Raw genomic sequence first — 18,472 nt, 5'->3', positions numbered from 1 at the left:
CAAATCACTAAACATGTAATAATCACAAGTCTCGTAACAAATCACTGAACATGTAATAATCACAGGTCTCATAAATCACTGAACATGTAATAATCACAGGTCTCATAACAAATCACTGAACATGTAATAATCACAGGTCTTGAAACAAATCACTGAACATAATAATTACAGGTCTCGTAACAAATCATTGAGCATGTAATAATCACAGGTCTCAAAACAAATCACTGAGCATATAATAATCACAGGTTTCATAAGAAATTACTGAGCATGTAATAATCACAGGTCTCGTAACAATCTTTAATCCCTATCATAGGTTCATAGGTAAGTACAAGGCTATCAGCCCAAGGGCCTAAGTAATCCTAGCAAGCAAGGTTCCCTGGCTTACGCCACCCAAGAAAGTTAATTTCCTGTGCCCCTGTCGAGCAGAGCCACAGAAGTGATCCCTGGGGTGTATTTCCTATTTCCCATCCACTCATCAAGATTTTTCTTGAAGAGTGCTAATGAGGAACTTTGCTTGACATAGATGGGTAGCTTGTTCCAGACTATGGGAAGTCTCTGGGACAGGAATCTATCCCTCCAGCATGTCCTGTTTATTATGGTGACAAGGTTTAGATCCCTAGAGTGTGTAGCTAGGAGGGATTGGGTTTTCTTTAGGTGTAGCAAGTCCAGCAGCTCTGGGTCTAACATAGCTTTATATGTTAGGCAGAGATCTCCTCAGAGTAGGCGATATGCTACAGAGTAAAGCTGGAGTTTTTTGAGATGGTCAGTGTAGGGCATCTGTTTGAGGCTATTAATCCTCTTTGTGAGGTATTTTTACAGCCTTTCCAGTTGTTGTAGAGGTCTTGTGAGGTACATTCCAAAAGGGGCATTATACTCTATAATGGATCTAATGAGTGCCGAGTAGAGGGGAACAATGACCTCTTTTTTCCTGTATGAGAACCCTTTTGTAATGAGATGTGCCACATAGAAGGATTTCCTGACTACTGTGGCGATGTGATTATCAAAGGAGAGACTACTGTTCACCTGGGTCCCAAGGTCTCTTATCACACATTTGGTGTTAAGTAGACTGACGTTTATGTGGTAGCTCATGGGTACAGAGTTTTTACCAGAGGAGATGACAATGCACTTTTTGGCATTGAGCTTGAGGCCATGCCTCTGACACCAGGCATTTGTCTCAGTGAGGCCCTTCTGTAGGATGTCCACATCATTTGGGGACTCAACTATGGCTCCTAGTTTGCAGTTATCTGCGACCTTTGTTAGCCAGAGGCCTTCTGTGTTAACCTGTACTTCAGAGAAGTAGATACCAAATAGGAGAGGTCCCAAGACTGAACCCTGTGGTACTCCACTTGTCACTGGTTTGAAGTCAGATTTGGAGTCTGCAACTTTTACAGTGTGGGTTCTGTCAGTGAGCCAGTTGGCAACCCATCTTGTGACATAGGGATTTATACCTAGTTTAGTGAACTTAGCTATAATTACAGAATGGGGGATGGTGTCAAAAGCCTTGGCGAGGTCAGCATAGGCTGTGAGAACCACCTTACCCTTGTCTACAGCTTTGGTGACTGCCTCAAAGTAGTCGATCAGGTTCAGAAGGCATGATCTGCCTTTCACAAACCCAAACTGGGTGGAGTCCAGAGTTTGGAGCTTACCAGTGTCTTTGTTTATGTGTTCCATGATGATAATACGTTCCATGGCCTTGCAGACCAGGCTCGTTAGGCTAATAAGGCGATAGTTCCCAGGATCAGTGGTGGCTTCCCTTTTGTGGATTGGGATAACTGCTGCTGTGCACCATTCAGTGGGCACAAAGCCTGAAATGAGACTATGATTGAACATGGTGCTTAGGTGGGGAAACAGTTAATTCTGAAGTTCATGTAAAATATAGCCTGAGCCTGGGATGTTGCCCGGTCCCATGGCTGCTGTGTTTTTGGTTTTAGAGAGTGCAGCTTTTACCTGCATGCATAGATGTGATTACAGGGACTCTGCATTCTTCCTACATAGATATGGACCCTTTAGGGGGTGAGGAGGGGGTAAAGTGGTGCAGCGGTTAATGTTGTCACCTCACAGCAAGAGGTTCTCCGGTTCGATTCTCGGCTGTGGTGCCTTCTGTGTGGAGTTTGCATGTTCTCCCTGTGTTCGCGTGGATTTCCTCCGGGTACTCCGGTTTCCTCCCACATTCCAAAGACATGCATCTGGAGCATTTCTCCCCGGGCCTCCACTGAAAACAGGCTCTGTGGAACCTAGTCAGACATTCCCGGTCAACAAATGTTAAATAAAATAAAATAAATAAATACGTTAGCAATGAACCTATCTTGCAGGATGTTGGCAATATCAGTTGGTTCTGTAATTTTCATGCCATTGTGCTGTAACTCAGAGCAGATGTGGGTGTTGCCATTGAGATTCTTGACATAGCTATAGAATGCTTTGTTATTGCCCTTAGAATCAGTGGCAATTTTGTTTTCATAGCTAGCTTTGGAGGTTCTTATAAGGGATCTCAGCTTCTTACTGAGGCTGACCAGGGAGCTCCTCCACTCATGGGATTTTACTCTCTTTTGCAACAGTTTCTTCCTTCTGTCGTAGAGTTTGTTTATGGCAGGGGACCACCAGATTGGCTTCCTTTTTTGAAGGGATAGCGCCTTGGTTCTGTATGGGATAGCACAATCCATGCACTTGTGTAAGTGCTTATAGAGTGCATTTGTGTAGGATTCAGCAGTCATAACTGTATTGTCCATCGGCATGGGTGTCATGAAGTTCACCACTTCTGTCTTAAGAAGCATGAAGTTGGCTTTGGAGAAATTTTTTACCCTGGTTTCCTTAATGGGGGGTGGGGCGGGATGCAGATATCTAGGGTGATTAGCTTATGGTCGGATCGGACCAACGAGGAGTTGACTTCAGGTGTGGAACACCGGTCACTCATGTTGGTAATGACTAGGTCTGGGATATTGTTGCCCCTGATGGGGGTGTGGATAAGTTGATCCAGGGTATTGGAATTTATGAATTCCAGAAAGCATTGAGTGAAGGAGTTGATACATGAGTAGTTTTTCCAGTTAATGGTGGAGTAGTTGAAATCACCCATTATTAGGGTGTTTGAACCCTAATATTTTCCAGTATATCAAGAAAAGAGGAGTGGGAATCCTGGGGCATGGTGGTGTATCTGTAGCAAGCTATAATTTGGATTGCAGTTTTGCTCAGAGTTAGTTGTACTTGGATAACCTCGGATGCATTATGCTGTGCAACTAGCCTGGAGGTGTGGATATCCTTAATGAATATGGACACACCTCCGCCTTTGGTGTTCTGGTCCAGGTTAGATGGCCGAAAAGTCTGGTATGAGTTATAACCTGGTAATGCAGGGGTGCTCTCTAGAGCTTTGAACCAGGTCTCAGCCACTGTACAGATATTGATGTTCTCCATTTTAAGAAGTGCCTCGAGTGAGTACATTTTGAGATTTAGACTTTTAGAATTGAGTAGCATTACCCTCAGTTTTTGCTTGCCAGTTCCAGTTACGGTGGTGAATTTTTCATTTGAACCTTGCCTTAGCCAGTATCCGGAATCCCAGGGGCGACAGGTGCAAGCCCTCTCTGGCAAAGCATTGTGCTCTGTCAACCATGTCGTCCCAGGCAGACAGATACTGGATCCCCTTAGAATGATACCAGAAGCTTAGCCAATTGTTGAAGTCAATCATTTTGTCCTTCTACTGTTTTATCATTCTGGGCAATGGCAGGATGCTACTTATAACACCACCACCTGATTTTCTGTCAGAATGTCAGTAAAAAACTTTTATACCCTGACAGAACTGGTTTCCAGTTACTGTTCTTTACCTACATTTCACAAACAATAACAATATCAATCATGTGGGAACAGTATATTTTCCAAAAAAAAAAAAAAAAAACTTTATTATTAGTGCCCCTAGCATTAACAACCATCAGAGGCTCTTCAAATGTTGCTGCAAGTGATTTCTTTTTTAATTTGTGACCTGGCAAACATCCTACCTTGTGTTGTCAAATACTACAAATTATCTGCTGCAAAACTCTTTTCTGGTCTTGACAAGTGCACACCATCTTGTCTAAACATGTGTGCCCTAAATTAGGCTAAGATGCTCTATGCATTTCTATTTTTTTTAAATGGGACATTTTATCATGTACATATTTACTTCTGGTGTCATTCTAAGGGGATCCAGTATCTGTCTGCCCGGGATGACATGGTTGACAGACCACGATGCTTTGCCAGAGAGGGCCTGCTTTCATGGTGACCTGAGTTTCCTTTCTATATGCAATTTGTGAAAAATATGTCCTTACACGTGTACAAGCTATGCTGTTTAAGAGGGTTGTAAGTTCCTTACTAACAGTCAGAGATTCCTTGTGGATGACATCATTTGTACCGACATGAATAAAAAGAGATTCGTTGTCTCATGTCCTCTATTTTTGCTCCTGGCAAAAATAACACTAGTCAATGTTCATTATCTTCTCTGCAAATGTAAGCATTATTTCCTCTAATAACTCCATCTCCAATTACAAGAATATCTTTTCTGAGCCGATCTGAGTAATATTCAACGTGTAATTCAGTAATATCTGCTCTATCGATTGTTATAAAGGAATGCTCTTTATCGTGATTAGCCTTATTAATCCCTTATTGCTGATCACATTTACAAGCATACAGTTCTCATGCAGTGGGTTTTGTACAGCCACAGGTTCAGGCATGTTATCAACATCCGTCGTTCTCCTCTTTTTTTCTTAAAATGTTCTTCAATCTTACTATGGTCAGTTTTGCTTTTTCCTTTCCAGCTTCCATAGATTTTTTTTCAACAATCTCTTTGGAAAAAGTATGCCTTTTTCTGCTGACTGAAGTTTTTCTTGTAGAAAATGTTATTATTCCCTGCAATCTGTGTGTTACATAAGAAATGAGTGCCTTTTTGGAATGCATCCTTTGCTTTATAGACATTAATCCGTTTCTTTTTCTTCCTTGTTATTTATGTTTTATTTTATTTCCTTCTAATCACTCTGAATCCTCAGATTGCTGAATACTTATATCCAGAGTTCCAAAGTTGTCAGGGGCATTGTCTTGTTTCACATGGGTTGAGTGATCTTTACAGAAAACAGAGCCTTTCCTAAGTGTTTGCTCTTTGCAGAACATTATTTATCTCACCAGTCCAGTTATTAATATCTGTAACAACCGTTCTCCAAGTCGTGCCAGTTGCACAAGTACACTCACCACCAGAAAGTCTAGGTTTACTACTAGTAATGGTAAGCCCATCATCCAACTTCTGACATGAGGAACACAGATCACCAGTGTCGTCAGGTGTTACCTTTAAATATACATAGCATTTATTACACTGTACAAGATATTTGTGCTTTAGCAAATCATTAATGGAGTACTCATTTAAGGAGTCCATATTCAGCTGTGTATGAGTAAAGCATTGCAAAAGAAAAAAATAATCAAATTCAGTTACTACAGAATTCAAGGAGAACGTAAATCACCTATTATGAGGAAAATCACACGAACAATGTAAAACTAAATGCTCAAGTTAGTACAATAAAGTTGTTGCTCTGACTGTACCAGTTGTTAAAGTCGCACAAAAACTGAAATTCCTTTATATCACATGCAAATGGATGCGGTAGCTTCTGCTGACTATCACTCACAGTCGCACCTTTTTTTAACAGTAAATATCAGTAAGTGACAAACCAATGCAGGACTGTATAGATATGCTCTGGACTTCCTCTCTGCAGTCTGTATGAATTTATAGCTGACTAGGCCTCTTGGGATGGCTAGAGTTTGCCTGTCTAAAACCTATCCATTTCTAAAAATTAACAGCGAAAATTAAAGGCAAAACAACAAATTATTATTGTTGAATCTAATTGCCTAAATGCTATCTATTTCTTCCTACAAACTATAAATATATAAAAATAAAACTATAAATCAAAATAAATCTTCTCTTCCCAGACTGCTGCACAGTCAACCACAAACTAACACAGGATTGTTGAGATAAGCTCAGGAATCGGATGTTATTGCTATAGACAGACATAAGAATCACCAGCACATTGCCAGGAAAGCCATTATATCATGACAGTAAGCGCATTCCTAGAATAATCGTTATATTCTGACACTAAGCACACTGCTGGGAAACTTGTTATATCATGACAGTAAGCACATGACATTCACATGAAAATATTCATATAAATAAATATCATGGCACTAAACCCACTGCTAGAACTGCGATTATATCATAACACTAAGCAAACTGCTAGAACAGCTTTTATATCATGATAGTAAGCAGCTCATTGCTATGATAATCCTTATATCATGACACTAAGCACACTGCTAGAACAGCTTTTATATCATGATAGTAAGTAGCTCATTGCTATGATAATCCTTATATCATGACACTAAGCACACTGCTAGAACAGCTTTTATATCATGATAGTAAGCAGCTCATTGCTATGATAATCCTTATATCATGACACTAAGCTCACTGCTAGAACAGCTTTTATATCATGATAGTAAGCAGCTCATTGCTATGATAATCCTTATATCATGACACTAAGCTCACTGCTAGAACAGCTTTTATATCATGATAGTAAGCAGCTCATTGCTATGATAATCCTTATATCATGACACTAAGCTCACTGCTAGAACAGCTTTTATATCATGATAGTAAGCAGCTCATTGCTATGATAATCCTTATATCATGACACTAAGCTCACTGCTAGAACAGCTTTTATATCATGATAGTAAGCAGCTCATTGCTATGATAATCCTTATATCATGACACTAAGCAAACTGCTAGAACAGCTTTTATATCATGATAGTAAGTAGCTCATTGCTATGATAATCCTTATATCATGACACTAAGCACACTGCTAGCAAAGGAAAGTCCAAGATATCAATCAATTTGCTCTTCCTGTCTTGACTTACAGACTTGGAGTGACTGGCTGGCCCCAAAAGGCATTGGATAGGTTGAACAGGAAAACAAGAAGCATGCTTCATACTCATCAAATGATTTATAAAAATCAGTGTATACCAAGACTACATATTCCCTGTTTTGAAGGAGGTATGGGCCTTCTCAAAATTGATCACATGTATAGATCTGCAGTCGTAGGACTGCATACATATCTGCTGACCTCACAAGACCCAAACATAGTAAAAGTTTTGAAACATGAGGAGAATAAATCTAACATGACTTCCCTGCTTAGTTTATCAGAACCATATAGGTGTCAAGCGGGAACGGAAATCAAACCAGAAGTAGATAAAAATCAGGAAGCAACTGAATATGCCAAAAAATCAACAGAAAGTATGTAAGGTGAATGATCAGATGAGAAGGCAAGAAATGTGTTAAATGCATAAAAATAGTTGGAAGTATAGAAAACTCATGGAACAACTTCATGCTGAGTAAGATCGAATACAGGAATGCATAAGGAGAAGTGAATTTAAACCAAAAGATGAAAGGCTAATATTGGTCGCCCAAGATACTGGACTGCATACACATTGGTTTACAAAGTCCATTAAACATGTGGGGGAAATAAACAAATGTAGGATTTGTAAAACAGAATTGGAAACAGTCACACAGTTTGTTGCTGGTTGTGATATACTAATGGCAGAAGGACCGTATACTGAATGGCATCATAATGTGGCAAGACTGTTGCACTGGGGATTGTGCAAACATTATAATACTGAAGTAAATGAAAAACACAGGAAACATGAACCACAAAGCACTATAAAAAATGATGAAGTTTATATCACATGGGATCACTCATTACCAATCTTTCAAAAACCAGATGCGAGAAAAACAGATATAGTAGTCCATGAAAAGATGGTAGAAGTAGCATTGATCATTGAAATTGCTACACCCAGTGACTGCAGTGTCTTACATACACAGAGACACAAAGCCATAAAAAACAGGATTTGCAGGCAGAAATTAGGGCAATGTGAAAGAAGGATACCGAGGCAGTTCCCATAGCAGTAGGATTAACAGGTCTTATAAAAAAGAATTTACAATTGTACTTAGATATGTTACTGATACATGTAATTCCATATGAATTGGAGAAGGTGTCATTACTGGGCACATTGCAGGTGCTGAGAAGAGCACTTCTGGCTAACATCAAAGATTGAAACAATATTAATTTCATGAACTTTAATTATACTTTGACTTAGGAATGCAGTCCATTCCCATCATGGTAATAAAATCTCAAAAGACTTGGAGAAATAAAAAAAAAAAAAAAACAGGGACAGCTATTATATTATGACACTAAGCAACCTGCTAAGAAAATATACATATATTATGACATTAAGCAGACCACCAGGATAACCATTATATCATAGCAATAAAAACATTGCTAGGATAGTTGTCATATCATGACACTAAGCACACAGCTATGATAGCCATTATATCATCACATTAAACACACTGACAGGATAGCCATTATACTGTGACACTAAGTACACTGCTTAGTTAGCCATTATATCATGACACTAAGCACACTGCTAGGATAGGATAGACATTATGATAGGAAAACCATTATCTAATGAAACTAAGCAGACTCCTGTAATAGCCATTATATCATGACAGTAAGCAAACTGCTTGGATGGTTGTTTTATCATGACACTAAGCATACAGCTAGGATAGCCATTATATCAGGGCACCAAGCACACTGTTATGATACGCCATTATATCATGACACTAAGCACACTGCTAGGATAGTTGTTATATCATGACACTAAGCAGACTGCCAGGATAGCTGTTATATCATGGCACAAAGCAGAATGCTAGGATAGCTATTATATCATGACATTAAGCAGACTGCTAGGATAGCTGTTATATCATGACACTAAGCACACTGCTAGGATAGCTGTTATATCATGACACTAAGCACACTGTTAGGATAGCTGTTACATCATGACACTAAGCACACTGCTAGGATAGCTGTTACATCATGACACTAAGCAGACTGCTAGGATAGCTGTTATATCATGACACTAAGCAGACTGCTAGGATAGCTGTTATATCATGACACTAAGCAGACTGCTAGGATAGCTGTTACATCATGACACTAAGCACACTGCTAGGATAGCTGTTATATCATAACACTAAGCAGACTGATAGGAAAGCTGTTATATCATGACACTAAGCAGACTGCTAGGATAGCTGTTATATCATGACACAAATCAGACTGCTAGGAAAGCATTTATATCATGACACTAAGCACACTGCTAAAATAGCTGTTATATCATGACACTAAGACTGCTAGGGTAGCTGTTATATAATAACACTAGGCACACTGCTAGGAATGCTGTTATATCATGACACTAACCACACTACTAGGATAGTTGTTATATCATGACACTAAGCACACTACTAGGATAGATGTTATATCATGACACTAAGCACACTGCTAGGACATTTGTTATATCATGACACTAAGCACATTGCTAGGATAGCTGTTATATCATGACACTAAACACACTGCTAGGATAACTGCTATATCATGACACTAAGCAGACTGCTAGGATAGCTGTTATATCATGACACTAAGCAGACTGATAGGATAGCTGTTATATCGTGACACTAAGCAGACTGCTAGGATAGCTGTTAAATCATCACACTAAGCAGACTGCTATGATAGCTGTTATTATCATAACACTAAGCAGACTGTTAGGATAGCTGTTATATCATAACACTAAGCAGACTGTTAGGATAGCTGTTATATCACGACACAAAGCAGAATGCTAAGCTAGCTATTATATCATGACACTAAGCACACTGCTAGGATAGTTGTTATATCATGACACTAAGCAGACTGCTAGGATAGCTGTTATCTCATGACACAAAGCAGAATGTTAGGATAGCTATTACATCATGACATTAAGCAGACTGCTAGGATAGCTGTTATATCATGACACTAAGCACACTGCTAGGATAGCTGTTATATCATGACACTAAGCACACTGCTAGGATAGCTGTTATATCATGACACTAAGCAGACTGCTAGGATAGCTGTTATATCATGACACAAAGCAGAATGCTAGGATAGCTATTATATCATGACACTAAGCAGACTGCTAGGATAGCTGTTATATCATGACACTAAGCACACTGCTAGGATAGCTGTTATATCATGACACTAAGCACACTGCTAAGATAGCTGTTACATCATGACACTAAGCACACTGCTAGGATAGCTGTTATATCATGACACTAAGCAGACTGATGGGAAAGCTGTTACATCATGACACTAAGCACACTGCTAGGATATCTGTTATATCATGACACTAAGCACACTGCTAGGAAAGCTGTTATAAAATGACACTGAGCACACTGATAGGATAGTTGTTACATCATGAAACCAAGCAGACTGCTAGGATAGCTGTTATATCATGACACTAAGCACATTGCTAGGAATGCTGTTATATCATGACACTAAGCACATGGCTAGGAATGCTGTTATATCATGACACTAAGCAGACTGCTAGGAAAGCTTTTATATCATGACACTAAGCAGACTGCTAGGATAGCTGTTATATAATGACACAAAGCAGACTGCTAGGAAAGCTTTTACATCATGACACTAAGGAGACTGCTAGGATAGATGTTATATCATGACACTAAGCACACGGCTAGGATAGTTGTTATATCATGACACTAAACACACCGCTAGGATAGCTGTTATATCATGACACTAGGCAGACTATTAGGATAGCTGTTATATCATGACACTAAGCAGACTGCTAGGATAGTTGTTCTATCATGACATTAAGCAGACTGCTAAGACATCTGTTATATCATGATACTAAACAGACTGCTAGGATAGCTGGTATATCATGACACTAAGCAGACTGCTAGGATAGCTGGTATATCATGACACTAAGCAGACTGCTAGGATAGCTGTTATATCATGACACTAATCAGACTGCTAGGATAGCTGTTATATCATGACACTAAGCAGACTGCTAGGATAGTTGTTATATCATGACACTAAGCACACTGGTAGAAAAACTGTTATACAATGACAATAAGCACACTGCTAGGATAGTGGTTACATCATGACACTAAGCACACTGCTAGGATAGCTGTTATATCATGACACTAAGCAGACTGTTAGGATAGTTGTTATATCATGACACTAAGCAGACTGCTAGGATAGCTCTTATATCATGACACTAAGCAGACTGCTAGAATAGTTGTTATGTCATGACACTAAGCAGACTGCTAGGATAGCTGTTATATTATGACACTAAGCAGACTACTAGGATAGATGTTATATCATAACACTAAGAATACTGTTATATCATGACACTAAGCAGACTGCTAGGATAGCTGTTATATCATGACACTAATTAGACTGATAGGATAGTTGTTATATCATGACACTAAGCACACTGCTAGGAAAGCTGTTATATAATGCAACTAAGCACACTGCTATGATAGTTGTTATATCATGACACTAAGCAGACTGCTAGGATAGCTGTTATATCATGACACAAAGCAGAATGCTAGGATAGCTATTACATTATGACACTAAGCAGACTGCTAGGATTGCTGTTATATCATGACACAAAGCAGAATGTTAGGATAGCTATTACATCATGACACTAAGCACACTGCTAGGATAGCTGTTATATCATGACACTAAGCACACTGCTAGGATAGCTGTTACATCATGACACTAAGCACACTGCTAGGATAGCTGTTATATCATGACACTAAGCAGACTGATAGGAAAGCTGTTATATCATGACACTAAGCACACTGCTAGGATATCTGTTATATCACAACACTAAGCACACTGCTAGGAAAGCTGTTATAAAATGACACTGAGCACACTGATAGGATAGTTGATACATCATGAAACCAAGCAGACTGCTAGGATAGCTGTTATATCATGACACTAAGCACATTGCTAGGAATGCTGTTATATCATGACACTAAGCACATGGCTAGGAATGCTGTTATATCATGACACTAAGCAGACTGCTAGGAAAGCTTTTATATCATGACACTAAGCAGACTGCTAGGATAGCTGTTATATCATGACACAAAGCAGACTGCTAGGAAAGCTTTTACATCATGACACTAAGCAGACTGCTAGGATAGTTGTTATATCATGACACAAAGCAGAATGCTAGGATAGCTATTATATCATGACTCTAAGCAGACTGCTAGGATAACTGTTATATCATGACACTAAGCACACTGCTAGGATAGCTGTTATATCATGACACTAAGCACACTGCTAGGATAGCTGTTACATCATGACACTAAGCACACTGCTAGGATAGCTGTTCGAGCTTATGGTGTTTGATATTTTGGAATTTCGATTATGTGATATAGACCCATTAAATCATGACACTAAGTACACTGCTTGGATAGCTGTTACATCATGACACTAATCAGACTACTAGGATAGCTGTTATATCATGACACTAAGCAAACTGCTAGGAACGCTATTATATCATGACACTAAGCAGACTGCTAGGATAACCAGTATGTCATGATACTAATCACACTGCTAAGATAATCATTACATCAAGGCATTAAGCACACTTCTGGAATAACCATTATATTAACACACTGAGTCCATTATTAGGATAGCCATTGTATCATGATTTTAAGCACATTGCTAGAATAACCATTATATCCTGATATGAAGCACACTGCTAAAATAACTGTTATATCATGACAGTAAGTAAATTGCTAGGATAGTGGTTATATCATGACCCTAAGCATACTGCTATGATGGCTATTATATTATGACACTAAGCACACTGCTAGGATAGCTAGGATACCATGACTGCAAACAAACTGCTATTCTATCATGATACTAAACATATTGCAGGATAGCCATTAAATCATGATGGTATACACATTGTTAGGACAGCTATTATATCAAGACACTAAACAAATTGTTGCAATAGCTGGTATATCATGACACTAAGCACACTGCTAGGAAAGGTGTTATATTATGATACTAAGCATAGTGTTACAATAGCCATTGTATTATATCATTTAGTGCACTGCTAGGATAACACTTATATCATGACTTTAACTAAATTGCTAAGATTGCCATTCTATCAATATACTAAACACACTGCCAGGATAGCCATTATATCATGACACTAAGCCAATTGATGTGATACACGCTAAATCATGATATTAAACATACTGTTAGGATAGCTGTTATGTCATGACACCAAACACATTGTTAGGACAGCCATTATGTCATGACACTAAGTAAATTGTTAGGATAGCTGTTGTATCGTGACACTAAGGACACTGCTAACATAACCTTTATATATCAACACTATAGCACTGGTTTAACTATTCATGAATCAAAATCAAGTCTCTGTTTTTATTCTCCCAAAAGAAAAAGATATAAAAAGAACCCAGGAATCACAACCTAATGTTCTGTTTCTGCATTCCATCTTTGTCTGTAACTGTGGTATAAAAGTCATCATAACACTTTATTATTCCGTAGTTGTTTTCTATAACATTTAGTGTTACATGATATTCATGAAACTACATGTCACAGTGGCACAATTCTTCATTAGTGCATGTTTGTACATCTGTGAGTATATGCATGTTTATCACTATGTCGTTCTGTGGGCATGTTCTATACTTAAGACTGCAGTAATGGGTAAAAACACAATGCTATCCTTACTTAGTTTTTGTATCTTTGATATTCATGAAACTACATGTCACAGTGGCACAATTCTTCATTAGTGTATGTTTGTACATCTGTGAGTATATGCATGTTTATCACTATGTCGTTCTGTGGGCATGTTCTATACTTAAGACTGCAGTAATGGGTTAAAACACAATACTATCCTTACTTAGTTTTTGTATCTTTGATATTCATGAAAATACATGTCACAGTGGCACAATTCTTCATTAGTGTATGTTTGTACACCTGTGTGTATACGTATGTTTATCACTATGTAGTTCTGTGGGCATGTTCTATACTTAAGACTGCAGTTCTTGTTGTGTCTTTCGGCTTATCCCAGTTAGGGGTCACCACAGCGGAACTGTGGTCTGCTAATGAGTGGTAGTGAATTTTTATGTGCCGAGTTACCAGCCCTGACGCACAACCTTCAACGAAGGCACGCCCATTCACGCATGCCTCCACACAGAAGACGCTCTAGCTGAGAATCGAACGGGACAGCATCTTGCTGTGAGGCGACAACGCTACCACAGCACCACTACCACGGGTTATACTTAAGACTGCAGTAATGGGTTAAAACTCAATGCGATCCTCACTTAATTACTTGTTTTTATATCTTTGGTTGTTTTTCTGCTCTTTTAGTGTAATTATTGTGTAACCTCTTGGTTATATTACATTGCATCCTGTTGTTAACCCCAGGCTGAATCTGAAAAAGGTCCATTTGCATCAGTGTTCTAACTTAGTTAAAAAAATAGATGACTCAATAAAAATAAAAAAAAATGTTTGTGTCTCCATACTTGTCATAACATTTGCTTCTGCTGTATCAATGGCATCATCCTTTCTTTGCTTGTTTCTAAAGTCAAACCATCTCTATTCATACTTCAACTGGTTGGCTTTGCACATTTCTACACATTAATTTATGTTAAATGTCATGTTGTAAGGCTTGTCTTCAGGCTGTTTTTTTAAATAACTGCTAGTTGCTTCATCCTGCTTATTAGTAGGCAGCATTACCCTCTCCCCCCCCCAAAAAAAAAAAACGAAATTGTGAGCTAATACATTTTCTGTAGCCATACGTCAATAGTTTACTACAGATTTACAAAAGTTATAAGGAGATAACAATGTTTTATATTAGCTTTCAATGTGGTAACCTGAATAATATAGTGCACATTTAATTTGCAGATAGATATACATAAAAGTACAAGAATGAATATAACATAAAAAAATTCAAATTGTAAGCACAGATATGTATGCAACAATAAAAACACAAACCACATGAAATCAAATATCAAAGCTCAGAAATGATTACAGCAATATAAAATAATAATGGCAATTGGATGGTTATGTCGAGGGACAAATATAATAAGATGGTGAGCAATTTATTATTGATTGATGTATATTACATGAAGTTATTTATGGATCCAGATGATATGTTTAATGGAAAACTCATGGAATTGTTATAGAGAGGTGAACGGTTAGGTTTCTTAACAAACGATGGTATAAAATAGCTTTGTGTTTCTAGACCTCGTGATCCTCTTTTTCATGCTACCCCTAAGTTGCATAAAAATTTTGTTGACCCCCCCCCCCAGGAAGGCCAATTGTTTCTGGGTTAGGGTCATATTTGCAAAATGTTGGTATATTATTAGATTTGTTACTTAAAGGTTTTGTTGGTTAATATCCCAGCACATGTTAAAAATACCCAACAGTTGTGTGATGAAATGAGCAAAGTAAGATGGGAAGAGGATTTTTATTGGGTACCAGTTGATATTAGTGCCTTGTATACCAACATACAGCTGAGATGGGGTCTTGAGGCCATTTGGGATCCCATGGGTGAGGGCCCTCATACTGGTTTAATTGTTAGGCTGTTGGAGTTTTGCCTAACACATCATTATTTCAAATTCAGTAATGAAGTTTTTCTTCAAAGGAAGAGTATGGCGATGAGTGCTCCTTACACCCCTACTTATGCCATTATATATGGGATATTTTGAAAGGAGGTTTATTTACAAAACTGTTTTTTTTGGGAACATGTGCTTATGTGTAAATGCTATATTAATGATTTGTTGTTTATTTTTAAGGAACACCCACCAGATTGTGATTCTTTTCTTGTTGATTTGAAGAATGATTACCATGGTTTAAAGTTTTCTACTGTTGTGGGAAATATTTCCATTCAGTTTTTGGACATTGAGTTTATGTGGACATTTTGAACAACATACAATATAGACCGTTTAGGAAACCAACTACAGTTAACAATTTTTTTCCTGCTGACAGTATGCATCCCCCCACTTTTTGGAATCACTCCCATATGGTGAGTTTAAAAGCATTTTTCGAAAAACTTCTGAAAATAAATTTAAGAATCAGTATTTGTTGGAAACCAGGAAAAGTTTGACAGAAAGAGGTTATGATAAAAAATACTGAATGTTGCTTTAGATAAAGTTGTGGAGGGTAAAGGTGGTCTTACCAAAAGAGCGGTTAAAAATGTAATCATGGAAGGAAGGACTAGTGAAGGACAAATGAAGGATGAGATCATGGAAGGAAGGAATAGTGAAGGACAAATGAAGGATGAGATCATGGAAGGAAGGAATAGTGAGGGACAAATGAAGGATGAGATCATGGAAGGAAGGAATAGTGAAGGACAAATGAAGGATGAGATCATGGAAGGAAGGAATAGTGAAGGACAAATGAAGGATGAGATCATGGAAGGAAGGACTAGTGAAGGACAAATGAAGGATGAGATCATGGAAGGAAGGAATAGTGAAGGACAAATGAAGGATGAGATCATGGAAGGAAGGACTAGTGAAGGACAAATGAAGGATGAGATCATGGAAGGAAGGAATAGTGAAGGACAAATGAAGGATGAGATCATGGAAGGAAGGACTAGTGAAGGACAAATGAAGGATGAGATCATGGAAGGAAGGACTAGTGAAGGACAAATGAAGGATGAGATCATGGAAGGAAGGAATAGTGAAGGACAAATGAAGGATGAGATCATGGAAGGAAGGAATAGTGAGGGACAAAGGAAGGATGAGATCATGGAAGGAAGGAATAGTGAAGGACAAATGAAGGATGAGATCATGGAAGGAAGGAATAGTGAAGGACAAATGAAGGATGAGATCATGGAAGGAAGGACTAGTGAAGGACAAATGAAGGATGAGATCATGGAAGGAAGGAATAGTGAAGGACAAATGAAGGATGAGATCATGGAAGGAAGGACTAGTGAAGGACAAATGAAGGATGAGATCATGGAAGGAAGGAATAGTGAAGGACAAATGAAGGATGAGATCATGGAAGGAAGGACTAGTGAAGGACAAATGAAGGATGAGATCATGGAAGGAAGGACTAGTGAAGGACAAATGAAGGATGAGATCATGGAAGGAAGGAATAGTGAAGGACAAATGAAGGATGAGATCATGGAAGGAAGGAATAGTGAGGGACAAATGAAGGATGAGATCATGGAAGGAAGGAATAGTGAAGGACAAATGAAGGATGAGATCATGGAAGGAAGGAATAGTGAAGGACAAATGAAGGATGAGATCATGGAAGGAAGGACTAGTGAAGGACAAATGAAGGATGAGATCATGGAAGGAAGGAATAGTGAAGGACAAATGAAGGATGAGATCATGGAAGGAAGGAATAGTGAAGGACAAATGAAGGATGAGATCATGGAAGGAAGGAATAGTGAAGGACAAATGAAGGATGAGATCATGGAAGGAAGGACTAGTGAAGGACAAATGAAGGATGAGATCATGGAAGGAAGGACTAGTGAAGGACAAATGAAGGATGAGATCATGGAAGGAAGGAATAGTGAAGGACAAATGAAGGATGAGATCATGGAAGGAAGGACTAGTGAAGGACAAATGAAGGATGAGATCATGGAAGGAAGGAATAGTGAAGGACAAATGAAGGATGAGATCATGGAAGGAAGGACTAGTGAAGGACAAATGAAGGATGAGATCATGGAAGGAAGGACTAGTGAAGGACAAATGAAGGATGAGATCATGGAAGGAAGGAATAGTGAAGGACAAATGAAGGATGAGATCATGGAAGGAAGGAATAGTGAAGGACAAATGAAGGATGAGATCATGGAAGGAAGGACTAGTGAAGGACAAATGAAGGATGAGATCATGGAAGGAAGGAATAGTGAAGGACAAATGAAGGATGAGATCATGGAAGGAAGGACTAGTGAAGGACAAATGAAGGATGAGATCATGGAAGGAAGGAATAGTGAAGGACAAATGAAGGATGAGATCATGGAAGGAAGGACTAGTGAAGCACAAATGAAGGATGAGATCATGGAAGGAAGGAATAGTGAGGGACAAATGAAGGATGAGATCATGGAAGGAAGGAATAGTGAAGGACAAATGAAGGATGAGAAAGTGTTATATTTTCTAACAAAATATTCCCCCTTCTCCAATACACTGAAAAAGTTGGTGTTGGATTTTTGGCTCGTTGTTTGTATGGATGACACTGTGTGACAATTATTCCCAAATTATGTTACTTTCTCATAAGGGAGATATTTAAGTTTAAAAGAATTATTGAATGTGCCATTATACAACACATCTTTGGGGATGGTTGGATCATTTGCTTGTTGTCATTGTAAGGTATGTAGCAAGATCAGGAACATTTCTGGTTCTTTCATCAATGGACAAACATTCATATCTAGGGGCAAATTTAATTGCAATTCATGTGGGGTGATTTATATTGTGGGTATAATGATGTGAGGTGGTAGATAGGGCAGACCAAAAGAGCAGTTAAAGTTAGAATATTGGAAAATTTGGGTGACATATGGAATAATAACCAAAAACAAGTCCTGGAGGGTGAACATTTCAACTCTGTGC

At 38.5% G+C, this 18,472-nt stretch overlaps 1 protein-coding gene across 7 annotated transcripts in view; it reads right to left on the bottom strand.

Annotated features, from left to right (window-relative positions):
- PITPNM2 (phosphatidylinositol transfer protein membrane associated 2) overlaps positions 1–18,472 on the bottom strand; it is a 3,395,372-nt gene that overhangs the window by 1,801,876 nt on the left and 1,575,024 nt on the right. The gene's annotated exons all lie outside the window — the stretch shown is intronic.

Source organism: Protopterus annectens, chromosome 3.part1 (assembly GCF_019279795.1).
Source record: "Protopterus annectens isolate FY-2018-M chromosome 3.part1, PAN1.0, whole genome shotgun sequence".
Lineage (NCBI taxonomy): Eukaryota > Metazoa > Chordata > Ceratodontiformes > Protopteridae > Protopterus > Protopterus annectens.
This window is presented reverse-complemented; position numbering and strand designations above follow the sequence as displayed.